This window comes from Phascolarctos cinereus, unplaced genomic scaffold (genome assembly GCF_003287225.1).
Source record: "Phascolarctos cinereus isolate Bilbo 61053 unplaced genomic scaffold, phaCin_HiC Scaffold_3;HRSCAF=262, whole genome shotgun sequence".
NCBI classification, from domain to species: Eukaryota; Metazoa; Chordata; class Mammalia; order Diprotodontia; family Phascolarctidae; genus Phascolarctos; species Phascolarctos cinereus.
This window is the reverse complement of record NW_027555736.1, coordinates 185,324,571-185,338,423: the sequence shown is the minus strand read 5'-3', so window position 1 is coordinate 185,338,423 and position 13,853 is coordinate 185,324,571. Positions and strand designations below refer to the sequence as shown.

General features: G+C 40.0%; 1 protein-coding gene and 1 long non-coding RNA gene across 4 annotated transcripts in view; one reads left to right on the top strand and one right to left on the bottom strand.

The window, feature by feature from the left end:
- The window catches only part of RAD51 (RAD51 recombinase), a 48,418-nt gene extending 39,372 nt beyond the window's left edge, over positions 1-9,046 (bottom strand). The window contains exon 1 of one of the 3 annotated variants that reach the window (XM_021009260.2): positions 8,983-9,046. The gene's annotated coding sequence lies outside the window, so the exon portion shown is untranslated. Of the gene's footprint in view, positions 1-111; positions 314-852; positions 1,045-8,982 lie in introns of those variants that run through there. The other 2 variants (XM_021009262.2, XM_021009263.2) reach the window with 2 other exon arrangements.
- Positions 9,047-12,525: 3,479 nt separating this feature from the next.
- Positions 12,526-13,853, top strand: part of LOC144456332 (uncharacterized) — a 28,524-nt gene continuing 27,196 nt past the window's right edge. Inside the window, exon 1 of the long non-coding RNA XR_013485406.1 lies at positions 12,526-12,735. This is a non-coding gene — a long non-coding RNA (uncharacterized LOC144456332). The remainder of the gene's footprint in view (positions 12,736-13,853) is intronic.

Genomic DNA, 13,853 nt, shown 5'->3' with positions numbered 1-13,853 from the left:
CTGTAGCTCCCAGCATGCAATGGGTCCCACATGGAACTACGAGTCCCAGAATGCATTGCCGCAGACTGCCCTTTTAAAGATGTTAGCTCTTTCCCCCCACCACCACCTTACCGGGGTTGGGCCCAGCGAGTCGGTACTTGGGGTGTTGGTTGTGCCCGCGTTTCCAACAGGGAAAGGCCCACAACTAGGTTTAACAACTGCTTGCAAATTGGGGGAAGAGGGAGACGGTGAGGGAGCATAAGGAATCGATGGTACTGAGGTTGTAAACCTAGGTGGAATCGGAGGGTGTCAGAAGAGGGCCGGGCTTCGGGGAAAGGCAACAGGTGTGTTAGAATTACGTTGAGTGTGAGATGCTCGTGGGTGCTCCAGCTCAACATGGCGGGCCTGGCGCTCGAGATCGAGAGACAAGGGATTAGTTAGCTACCGGGTGTCCCAGAAGTCTTAGTGCGTTTAAGTGGCGGTGGTGTTTTGTTTTGTTTTTAAGTGCATATAAGCTCCATAGCTTAAAACGACACTACATTTTTTTTGGAACACTCGGTAGATCTGAGAGTCATCTTCAGAGAAATGATAGTTGAACCTAAGGGAGCTGATAGCGTCATCAAAGGAGAGATTAATGAGGGGAAAACGGCGGAGGTTTTTTTTTTGGGGGGGACGATCCCGCAGTTAAGGGGCATGGATAATAAAAGCGTCAAGGAGATAATCATGTCATGGACTCTTCACTGTCAGTTACCCAGTGTATATCCAGTTGTCAGTTGCCATACCTTCACCTTTCTTTCTCCATTGTCCACCTTCTGCTCCCCTCTCTACCCTCACACAGCCATCACCCCACTTCAGGCCCTCGCCCCCTCTCACCTGGACTACTGCAGCGTAGCCTCGCATTTGGTCTCCCTGCCTCGAGTCTCTGCTTTTTCAAAACCATTCTCCAAGGCAGTGAAGTAGGGGTCTGTTCTTCTGACTCCCCAGTTCAAAAAACTCTAGTGGCTGCCTCTTGTAGGGCAAAACACAAACTGGACAGTCAAAGGGGTTTTAAAGCCATTCACAATCTAGTTCTTACATTTTTCCAGGCTTATTGAGCCTTACCTTCATACACACAGCTGTTAAAAGTGATTTTCCTAAATCATTTCCCACCTGGCTGATTTCCTGACTTCCTCGTTGTCTCCAATGACTCATCTTTCTGAAAGATTGCATAAATTCTGAAACTCACACCTCCTCAGTTCTCAGTAATTCACACCACACTCAGCAGTCACACTCAGCACCCCCTGGCCCCGGGACCTCTCCCTCCCACTGATTGTATTTGGTGGAGGGCGAACATGGGAAAGCTCCTTCCAGATCCTCCATCTGGGCTAGCCCTGGGCAGTTGTCTCCTAGCTGCAGGTATCCTTCTTTCCCACTTGACTGATTAATGACCGACTAAAGGGTTTGTGTTATTCCCTTACTCCATAAACTACAGTGTGTAATTATTTCCAAGATAAAATTGAAAAAGGATCATGGGAGCTTTCAGTCTGGTTTGCAGCTCTATCTTTCGGTAGGTATTGTCTCTCCTATTAGAATGTGAGCTCCTTGAGAACAAACACTGACTGTCTTTGAAAAGCTTTGCAGATAACAAGCCCTAAAAGCTTTATTCATACATCCAGACTTCTCTGTTTGGCATTTAAATACCTTCACAACCTGGCCTCCACCCACCTTTCTGGCCTTTTTATGCATACTATTTTGTCCAGTCTATCTAGCCTTATTACTCATACAGCGCTATGGCTTCCATCTCCTTGCTTTTGCATTGGTTGCACCCAGTGCCTGGGACACACACCCTCTTCACTTCTGCCTCTTAGAACCCTCAGTTTCCTTCAAGGCTCAGATCAAAGGCCATCTTCTACTTTAGACTTTTCCTTATTCTGCTCCCCTCCCCCAAATTACCTTGTATTTTCTATACATGCAAAATATCTCTTCCCAACTAGATTGTGAACTCCTCAAGGGAAGGAACTGTTTTATTTCTGCCTTTGTATCCCCAGTGTCTTAACCATATTGGGCATGAATGCTTGTTGATTGATTTATGATTCCACAAAAGAGATTGCAAAGGAATGGCCAGACAGGTAGGTGAAGAATCACTAGATATCTTTTTTTTTTTTGGCAATTGGGATTAAGTGACTTGCCTAGGGTCACACAGCTGGTACTCATCAAGTGTTTGGTATGAGGTCATATTTGAACTCAGGTCCTCCTGACTTCAGGGCCAGTGCTCTATCCACTGTGCCACCTAGCTGCCCCAAGAATCAATAGATATCTTGAAAACCCAGAGAACAGAGAGTATTCTCAAGAAGAGTATAATCAGTGATGTCACATGCTGAGATCAGGACTGAGAAAAGGCCTTTGAGTTTGATGGTTTCGTCTTTTAAGAGATTAATCTTGGATCTCATTCTTTCCAATTTCTGAGGAAAATTGCCCATTTCTTATCCCCTCTCTTTAATTTTCAATCTGTTTTTCATGGGCTTCTTGCCTACTGTTTGCAAACATGTCCCCATTTTTTCCCATTGTTAGGAATCCTTCACTTGATCCTTCATCTCTCTAGATATCATCCTAGAAAAAGATGTCTACATGCACTGCTTCTTCAAATTCTTGAAGTCTGGCTTTGAACTTGCATTCAATTAAAACTTCACCGTATAAGGTTCTTAGTGATCTATTAATTGCCCAACCTGCTGCCTTTACCTTTAATGACACTGAAATATTTTCCATTGTTAATGACCTCCTGGACAATATTCTCCCTGGGTTTTATGACACTGTTCTCTCTTGGTACTCTTACCAGTCAGGTATTTCTTCAGTTCTCTTTGCTGGACCATTCTTCATGTCTAGCCTCCTATGTGTGGGTATACTGGAGGACTTACTTTGTCTCAGCCCCTCTTCTCTTTTTATACTTCCTCTCTTGGTGGTCTCATCAGCTCATATGGGTTCAGATGTCACTTCTAGACAGACAACTCTCAAATTTATCTATCCAACCCAAGTGTCTCCTGATCCACAGTGTCATAGGGCCAACTATAACACCTTCAACTGGATATCTGTTAGGAATCTCAAACTCAACAATGTCCAGAAAGAACTCATTATCTTTCCATTCAAACCTACTCATATTCTGAACTTCCTTCTGTTGAAGGCAACACTCTTTTTCCTGTCAAACAAATTTTTCAGTGTTAGGTTCATTCTTAACCTTTCCCTCTTCATTGGACCCTCCAATGCAATGAGTTGCCAAGTCTTGTCAATTCTGTCTACATATATATTCTTTCTACTCACAAGCCAGCACTCTACCTTAGGCCCTCATTACCTCCCATGTTGACTATGATAATAACCTTTTAACTGTTCTCCCTGCCTCAAGTCTCCACATAGATGCCAAAGAGATAGCCTTAAAATTAGAGGTCTGGCCCTGTCATTTGCTAGTTCCAAAAACTTCAGTGGCTCTCTCTTTAAGATAAAATACAAACCTGCCTGTTTGACTTTTAAAGCCCTTGTGATCTGGCTCCAGACCTTTCCACCATCATTTGCACATTACTCCCTTTCACACACTAAGTTGAATGAGTGCATGACTGAAAGATAATTTATTAGGTGCTTGCTATGTGCCTAACATTTTACTAAGCTCTGAAGATATACATAAAAAGTATCAAACTGGCCAAATTGCTGTTCCCTGAATGGTACACTTCATCCTCTCCTTACATTCCTTTGCATGGCTGTTGCCCATGCCTGGAATGCCCTCCCTCCTTACCTCCACCTTGTAGAATCCCAATCTTCCTTCAAAGTTCATACCAATTATTATCTCCTAGCCATATGGCTCGGTCCAGCCATTCCAGAAAACAATTTGGAATTGTACCCAAATAGTCACTAAATTGTGCATACCCTTTAACTCAGGGATACCACTTACTAGACATATACCCCAAAGATATCAAAGAAAGAAGAAAAAGATCTGAAAGTTCAAAAATATTTATTTTTGTTATACCAAACAATGGGAAACTGAGGGGATGCCCATCGGCTGGAACTGGTTGAACAAATTTTGGTGTTGTGAATGTAATAGAATATTATCTTGTTTAAAAAAATGACAAAAGGGATGGTTTCATAAAAACCTAAGAAGATTTGTGTGAACTGATACAGAGTAAAGTGAATGGAACCAGAACAATTTATCCAGTAACATTAGTATTGAAAAAACAAGCGACTTTGAAAGACTTAAGAACTCTGATCAAAACAATTACCAACCGTAATTCCAGAGGACTGAAGATGAACCACGTTACCTTCTTCCTGAGAAGGAGGTGATGGCCTCAAAGTAAGAGTGAGACATGTATTTTCTGATGAGGCTAAAATAGGGATTTGTTTTGCTTGACTTACACATATTTATTACAAGGGTTTTTTCTTTTTTAACTTGTGAGGGAGAAAGCGGAAACAGGAAATACCAATAGGATTACTTTAAAAAGAAAAAAAAGTCATTGGAGCATTTTTTAAAAATTCACAGAAGGGAACAAAAGGAAGGCCAGAAGGAAACACAGACAGGGCAGTTTTGAAAGTTAAATGTTCAATTTGTCATATATTTAGAAGGAAAAGCAAGCTATACATTGTTTAGATTTGTATGGTTTCATATGTTTCATGGTTTTTTCCTGTTCCGTGATGTATGTGGAAATGCTCAGTTTATTGGCTTCAGAATAAAAAATAAATTTTTTTAAAAGCACAGAAAACAAAGGAAGTTCAGAAGGAAACCTAGACAAGCTGGACAGCTCTGAAAGTAACTTGTTGGATTTAGTATATACTTTAAAAAAAAAAAAGCAAGCTACATGTAATAGAGATTAGAAGTTTCATATATAATCCTCTTTTCCTGTTCTATTTTGCATGTGGAAGTATTCTTTTTGGGGGTGTTTGTGAAGTTCAGAATAAAAAATAAAATTTTTAAAAAATCAATTGCCACCTCCTTCAGAAAGCCTATCTGATCCTCTCATTTGCTAGTCCTAGTCCCACAATGATAATTATTTGGTATGTATTTTATTTTCCTTGTACATATTGTTTCCCCCTGAAAAAATACAAGGTTCTTGAGTTCCAGAATTGTTTTATTTTTGTATTTGTGTCTATAGCTCCTAGTGCAGTGCCTGGCTACTAATCTATCTATGATGCTTAGTAAATACTTGTTGAGTAAGTGACTACTTGAAAAGAACAATATCCATTGAAAGATGAGGTCAGATACCAGATTACAAAGATCTGAAGTGGTGAGAAGAGAGGAGGGGCAGGCCAATGAGTTTAGATGGCTTTTGCTAGGATTTTGGCTGTGAAAGGGAGGGGATATTTAGGACAATCATTTGAGGAAATGGAAAGTGGTTGTGGTGGTTGTTTTTAAGCCTGCAGGAAGACCTGGGCACTTGTATAGACAGAAGTAAAGGAACCAATAAAAAAAGATTAGTGATAGGGAATAATTGAGGGACCCATCTGCTGGAAAAGATGAGAGGGTATAAATAAATTGAGAGGTGGAAACAAGACATAGAGGCAATTACAACAGATCATTTTGATTATGTGAAACTGAAAAGCTTTTGCACAATATTAACATATCTAGGATAGGAAAGGAAGTGGTCAATGGGAAACAAAAAATCTATCAGGTATTAGGCGATGTAGTGGATAGAGCACTGAACCTGGAATTATGAAGACCTTACCATCTGTGTAACTGTGGGCACATCACTTAACTTGTCTGCCTCAGTTTCCTCATCTATAAAATGGGTAATAATACTAGCATTTACATACCAGGGTTGTAAAGAGGATAAAATGAAATATTTGTAAAGCTCTTTGCAAACCTTAAAGCACTATGTAAGTGCTAGCTATTATTATTATTAAATCTGTGATAATGGTTTTATATACAAGATATATAGACAACTAACAGAAATATATAAGACAAAAAGCAATTCTCTGATAAAGAAATAATAAAGGATATGAACAGTTAAAAAAAAGAATTAACAACCATATTATAACCATACATCCAAATATTAGTAACTATATGAAAGAATGCTCCAAAGCACCAATAATAATGTAATGCAAATCAAAACAAGTCTGAGGCTTCACCTCCCACCTAGTAAATTAGCAAAAATAACAGAAGAGAATAATCAATGTCAGAGGGGTATTAGTGGAGCTATGAACTGATGCCACTTTCTGGAAAGCAATTTGGAATTGTGCAAATAAAGGAACTAAAACGTCCCTATTCTTTGAACCAGAGAGCCCATTGGTACAAATACTTCCCAAAGAGGACCTTGGCAAAAACAAAGTTCCCGTGTACATGAAAATATTCGCAGTAGTACTTTTTATGATAGCAAAGAACTGGAAACCAAAGTGGTGTCCATTACTCTGGGGAGTGGCTAAGCAAACGGTGACAGATGAACATAATGGGTTATTACTTTGGCATAAGAAACAAGTGTGATCAATGCAGAGAAGCATGGAAAGAATCATATGAATTGTAATGTGAAGGAAAGCCAGAAAAACAATATACACAATAGCTACAACAATGTAAATAGAAAGAAGAGTAAAAACTGAATGTGAAATAGAGACCAAGCTTGGCTGCAAAGTAGAGGTATGAGTAGATGACCTCCCTTGCCCCTCTTTTGTAGAAGTCAGAGTCTATTTGTGTGGAATGTTGCTTATAATTTCAGATTTATTTTAATGTTTTGATTGGTTTTTATCAAATCTTTTTCTTTTCTTTTTATTAATTTTTTTTTTGTCCCAAGGGATATCTCTGGGTGGGGGCAGGGGAAGAACAGTGTAAAAACAAAAGATATAAATACAAAACCATTTAAAAATAAGTAAGAGGGTTAGCCTTGGTCAGGGGGGCTAGTTCATTAGAGATATCAAGAGGTTTTGAGAGATAGAAAAGGGGAGAAGAGGGAGCTCGTGGCCAATAACTGCACTTTTCTATGAAGTGAGCTCCTCTGATAAGAGAAAGGGAGGGAAGCAATATGGGAGGCTGGAGGAGTGGAAAGTAGGTTTAGGGCAGACTTTGATAGGAATGCAATAGAGAGCCAATTATATCCTTTTGTTACCGTTTGTTTCAACTCTTCCCAGAATTCTAATAGATCTTGTGGCCAAGCTATACCTTTTTTCTGAGACTCTGGTCATAGTTGCTTTGAAGCTACTCTCTTCAACTATGCTTGTGTCCTAGGCATCCCTAGCTCCATACAGTTTTTCATCATTGGAGTCTTCTGTTTATTCATATTTTCAACTTTATGTCTTGAATTAGAAATTTTTTTTTTTTGGTCAGGGCCAGGTTCCAACTCTCCTGCACACTTGAATAGGATGGTAGACCTTTGTTTGGTCCCAATCTGTATTGTTTGGGTTTCTGCTGATAGCCCTCCCTCCAACTGATGACTGTTATATACAGTTATCCCCACCACATCATGGTGGCAAGAAGCATGGAGCATCCCCATGTCAATGTGGAAAATTTTCTTAAAAATTTTTGGGCTCTCCCTTTATACCAGAGAAGTCTGAATTATTATGGTATTAAAAGATAGAATATGTTGATATTATATAATACTATACATATATTTTATGCATTTCTGTGTTGTCTGCTGGCCTTCATGTGTCGTCTACAGCTTCTGCAAAACTCCCCCAAAATTCCCATTTAATTTCTTATGCCGACCTGTGATATATCAAAATTGTGATGGGAAAAGTCTCGATGTGGAAGGGATAACTGTACAAAGTGCTGGCAAGTCCTAGGTTTCCCTATATCCTCTGGGTACAGAGCCCTGCAAGGTCATCAGGGGAAGCTCAAGTCAGTTTATTGCAAATTTTTAGAGACCCTAAAGCATGTGGACTGATCACTGCCCCCTTGATGTAGGAGCTGTTAGTCTCCCAGGTACTTAGCTACCCTCCTGTCAGTATAGAGAATGTGCCTGACTATCCTGAAGCTTCCCGGATGGAGCACTCCAGGACTAAGCTGGAAGGGCTCTGAATGCTGTGGTTACCTTGCCTGGCTCCTCTGGCTGGCCCTCTCCTCAGTGCCTGTGGTCTTCTGGGTATTCCTTTTTGCCACCCAAGGCTGGATGAGGGAACTTACTTGATTTCTCTCTTTGTTTCTTTTCTTTTTTTTATTTTTAGGCAATTGGAGTTAAGTGACTTGCCCAGGGTCACACAGCTAGTAAGTGTCAAGTGTTTGGTCTGAGGCTGGATTTGAACTCAGGTCCTCCTAACTTCAGGGCCGGTGCTCTATCCACTGTGCCACCTAGATGCCCCCTGTCTTTGTTTCTTAATCGTTATTTGGTCTAGTGCTTTTTTGTATTATCTTTTCTGGAGTACATGTGTAGGAATTGGGCTGCTCTGCCATCTTGCCTAGAAGTCTACCCACTTCAGTGAAACTGGACTGCCTTCCAATGACAATCCCTTTGCCTTTGATCAATGGTCTTCAGCAACTGGAATGCATCTCCTTTTCCCCATTCCCCACCTGTTGCAATATCAATTGTAATATCTCACTACCCCCCCAGAAAGCCTTCCTGATTCCTCCAAATGGAAGTAATCTCTGCGTCCTTGGACCTTTTCCTTGACACATCTATCATGCACTTAGTCTAGTTTGTATTATAATCATTTGTACACTGATCTTGTTTCCCTAACCAGATTATAACCTTAAGGACAGGGGCTTTATCTTGTTCCTCTTTGTATCCCTACCATTGTTTAGCACCAAAGTGGAAAGGAGGGAGGGAATAAGCAATTATATATCAGCTAAGAGCCATCGGACAGGTGGGAGAACGAGGTAGGGTCATGAAAGCCCAGAGAGGACAGAGTATCCAGGGAGAGAGGTGGTCAGTAATGATGAACGCAGCATACAGGCTGAAAGAATTACAGCTGAGAAATGATCAGATTCAACAACTGAGGAATCGTCAGTAACTTTGGAGAGAGCAGTTTTAGTTGAGTGGTGGGCTTAGAAATGGGCATAGGAAATTGACATTCCTCCTTACTTTTGAAGCTCTTTCCCAGCATGTAATCCTTGAACAAGTTACTCACCCTCTAATGTTTAACTTTTTCTGAGGCAGATGAAATGTACAAAGACAGAGAAATTGTAACAAGAGGAGCTGTATTCTAAGCTTATGGTCAGGGACAGTTGGAACTGACAGTAACAGCTAGAATGTTCCACTGAGATTGGGTCTAACTGCTTTTAAACCCTTCCAAGACCTGAAAGGCTAAGCACCATGTGATAGAGGGCTCATCCTTTCACCTTAAAGATTATCTTGCAGGATGATGGGGTAATTAAAAAGTCAAGACCCCTCAAGGTCCTCTTTCACATAGGGCAAGTCACTTTCCATCTGTTATAAATATCCTGCCAGAGCTGAGAAGATAGAGATCAATCCCGTAGCATTTGAAAAGTCTTGAAAGCAAAGCACAGAAAAGCATAAAGATGGCTTCTTGAATGGCAGACTGCTCAGCTCTCACATTTCCCAGCAAAACCTTGAAGTTTGCACCATATGGAATACAGATCAAGAAATCAAATGAAAAATTAAAATAACTACTTCTACCCCAGAACTGCTTAAGAGATCAGCCAGAAGTGAGAGGACAACAGAAAAGGGGTCTGCTAGCAAAGCCAGTGGTAGCCCAGGAGAGCCTCTCATTTCTCCCTTGCCTCCATTTCTGACCCTCCAGACTTTGCTATCATTCAGTTGCCTTCTCACCTTGGAAGTTCCTTCCACCCCCGTGGCCTTCTTACACCTGGAAGATCCCTCTTGCAGGTCCCTTCTCCCAGTGGCAAGTTCCACTCAGAACTCCTTCCTAGGCCAGCCATACCTTCATTCCTCTTCTGGTTCTGCTTCTCTAGACTTTGACACCATGCCCCGAAGAAGGTACTTCTCCCACTTTGCCATCCCCTGCTTTTAAGTTCCCTTTTATGGGCAATCTTCCTCCATGAATGCAAGTCCCTAGAGGGCAGGGACTTTTCTCTTTGCTTGTATTTGTAACCCTGACTCCTAGCACAGGCACATAGTAGGCATTTAGTAAATGCTTGATGACTTACCACTAAAGACAGGACAGAGGTATGTGTAGCTTGCAAGGTCCTATGTTCAGAGGCAGTAAAAGGGGAGAGCTCTCCAAAAAAGGCCCAGGGTGGGTCAGAAAGCCAATGTGATACCCTGGGGAGCAGCAGTGGGCAGCTACCAGGGTGCACCATAGCTCTCATAATGGAACACCCCAGGCTCAGGGGCTCTGAGGTCCATTGTTCTGAAATGCCAGAAAGGGCCCTGAAGGTACAGCAATCTGCACCTCCAAGATCCAGGGGATTGTAGGAGCCCAGGGGACTCAGGGCAAGGCCAAGCCAGGCCAATCATCCCTACCAAAAATTGAACAGGAGGTAGAACCTGGCCTTGGCATAAAGCCCCAGTTCAGGAACCAGAGCTGGAGAGATGAATAAATCAAAGAAAACACCAACCAATATTAAAAAATTTCAAATCTGAAAATATACTAAAATGCGAGTAACTATGTAACAGTTATAAAAGTTATTAGTGGTGTCTCACTCTTTGTGACCCCATTTGGGGTCTTCTTGGCAAAAATACTGGAGTGGTTTGCCATTTCTTTCTCCAGATCATTTTATACATGAGGAAACCGAGACAAATAGAGTTAAGTGACTTACCCAGGGTCCCATAGCTAGTGTCTGAGGCCAGATTTGAACTCAGGAAGATGAGTCTTCCTGACTCCAGGCCCAGCATTCTATCCACTGTGCCACCTCCCTGCCCAATTACAAGAGACTCAAAAGAAAAAAATGGACTTCCCACAAGAACTATTTGAATATCTAAAGGAAATTAAAGAAGAAATATGAAATAAAAGCATTTGAGGAAAGAATCAGGAGAGCAAGTAGCTTAGAAGAGAGTAAACCTTAGTTTAAGAAGTTTTAAAACGTTACCCAAGAAATAGAATCCACGAAAACTAGATCAAAAACATATCAATGACTCCATTAGACAGCAAGAAATCTTCACAAAATCAAGACTGAAAAAGTAGGAGAAAATGTAAGATATCTGATATTAAAAAAAAAACTGACCTAGAAAACAGGTTAAGGAGGGATAATTTAAGAATCATTGGACTCCTGAAAATCATGATTTAAAAAACCAGGGACACTATATTTCAAGAAATCATAAATGGGGGCAGCTAGGTGGCACAGTGGATAGAGCACTGGCTCTGGATTCAGGAGGACTTGTGTTCAAATCCAGCCTCAGACACATAACACTTACTAGCTGTGTGACCCTGGGCAAGTCACTTAACCCCACTGCCTAGCCAAAACAAAAACAAAAACAAAACAAAACAAAAAAAAGAAATCATAGAAATAATAAATGAAAATTGCCCAGATCTTTTAGAATCACTTACCATCTCCTGATAGGTACTCCAAAAGGAAAAGTCTCAGGAATGTCATAGCCAAAACCTAGATTTCTCATGTCAAAGACAAAATACTGTCAACATCAGAAAAAAGCAGTTCAAACACCAAGGGTTTATAGTCAAGATCACAGAAGACCTAGCAGCTTTTACAAGAAAATATCTTGGAATAATATTTCAAAAGGCAAAAAATAAGATTTATAACCAAGAATCACCCTGCAAAGCTGAATATAATTTTACAGTGGGAAAAAGTTCCTTTAATGGAAAAGAGGACTTTGAAACATTTCTGATGAAAAGCCTAGAGCTGAGCAGAAACTTTGAAACAAAAATACAAGAGTCAAGAGAAATCTGAAAAGGTAAATTTATGAAAAATTGAAAAGAGCTATATAATGATGTAGTGCTAACATTCAAAAAGGAGGAGAAACAAATATCCCTTTAGAACTTTAATGTATTCCAAGGGTATTGGGAGAATTAAATAAGGAAAACACAGTTTGGGATGGGAGTGGGGGGGGGGAGTGGACTGGTTGTACTCTGAGGACTCTGAGGGAAAGAAGGGAATGTAAATGGAATACACTAGTATAGAAAAGAATAAGGGGGTGGGACTTGCTACTTCTCATAATTGGGATGTGTGAGAACATATAAATACGGAGGAAAGGGTGGGAGAAATGAGCATCAGATGAACCTTTCATCCTTTCATCTGCAATGGACATAAGAGGCTTGGGCATACATATAGTTGGGCATTGAACTCTCAAACATAATAGGAGAAAAAAGCAGGGATAGGGAAGACTGAGTTAAGAAGAAGACAGTAAGAGGAAGAGGATAGTGGCAAGCAAAATGATCTGAGAATCCTAAAGTGGATAGCAAAACTGGGGAGGGAAGCAAAGAACTAGAATGTGCCTCAGATTGCCTCTCGGACAACTGAGTAATGGCTGAACACATTGTGGTATGTGTATGCAATAGAACATTATTGCACAGTAAGAAATTACAAAAAAAGATTATTTCAGAGAATACTGAGTAGTTTGAACAGAGTGACATGAGCAGAACCAGAACAATTTACACAAGGACAGCAACATTGTTAAGAAAAACAACTTTGACAGACTTCAGAACTCTGATCAATGCCATGACCATGACCATATCCTCAGAAGCCCTCTGATGAAATATGTTACCCATCTCCTGACAGAGAGGAGATGGACACAATGTGAAGAGACATACGTTTTTGGACACGGCCAAAATGTATTGTTTCCTTTTGTTTTACTGTGCTTATTTGTTACAAAAGTTGGGGTGGGGGTGAGGAGCACCGTAACTACACAATTACGTAATTACAAAAGGGCCATTCAGAACAGCTTAAAAAATGAGTGGAGAACAATTGGAAATTCTGAAAGAAGCAGGAGCAGGACAGTTTTGAAGGTAATATATATAATTTATTATAGAGACTTTAAGAACAGCAAGCAGTATTAAATGTGGAGGCCCCTAGTTTCATAGTCATCTGTATTCTGCTATGCATGAAAACAATTATTTCAGTGTTTAAGTTCAGAATGAAAACACTTAAAGGGAAGGCAAAGCATAGTGATTATTTGCTTCCTAACTTTCGTTTTATTCTAGTTGAGACTGGATGATTACTTGTTAGTGACACTGATGGTGATTCCCGTTCAGCTACGGATTGTCCTAGATTACCTCTGTTGCCTTTTCTTTTACATTTTTACCGGCTTTCACTTATTTTTTTTTTATTATGAACTTGACACATTTCAAGAAATATCAATTTTCTTATATAAAAAAACAGAGTTGCCTATGACAAAGTGAATCTCTATTATGCACAGCTTGTCTTTTTGTAAATACATATTCATCTTAACATAGTAGTTCCAACACTTCTCTTTTTTGGAGACTATTTTAAAAATGTTTCATTCATGCTTTTTTTAAAAATCATTACCACTATCAGCCTCCTCCCCCTCCCCCCATAAAAAGCCTTCTCTTGTAACAAATTAGTCAAGCCAAACAAATTCACATTAGCTACTCCTAAAATTTTGCCTCATTCTGAACCACTAGCACTTTTTTCCATCATAATAATTTTCCCCAGACCCCTTACTGTTCCATGTAACAATGACAAAGTAAAAGATAATTGACCAATACAGCAATTGTGTCTGCACCTACCACATACTGTATCCATAATGATGTGATTTCTGGGTTCAAACTGGGTCATTGCATTTACTTTGACTTGTCTTTTTGTCTAGTTTTAAAATACTTATTATTGTAATTATTTCATATTATTTCTCCTGGTTATTTCATTATCAGTTCATACATGGTTTTCCCATATTCTGAATCCTTCCTATTTCTTTCCTTATAGTACAATATTTCATCACATTCATATATTTCAATTCAACCATCTCCCACTGAATAAACACACACTTTGCTTTTCAATTTTTTGGTACCAAAAAAGTGTTGTTATATTTTGGTATGTGTAAGTCCTTTAAGTTTTTTGACTTCTTTCAGGTGCATGCCCCGCACTGGGGATGACAGTCAAAGCAGAT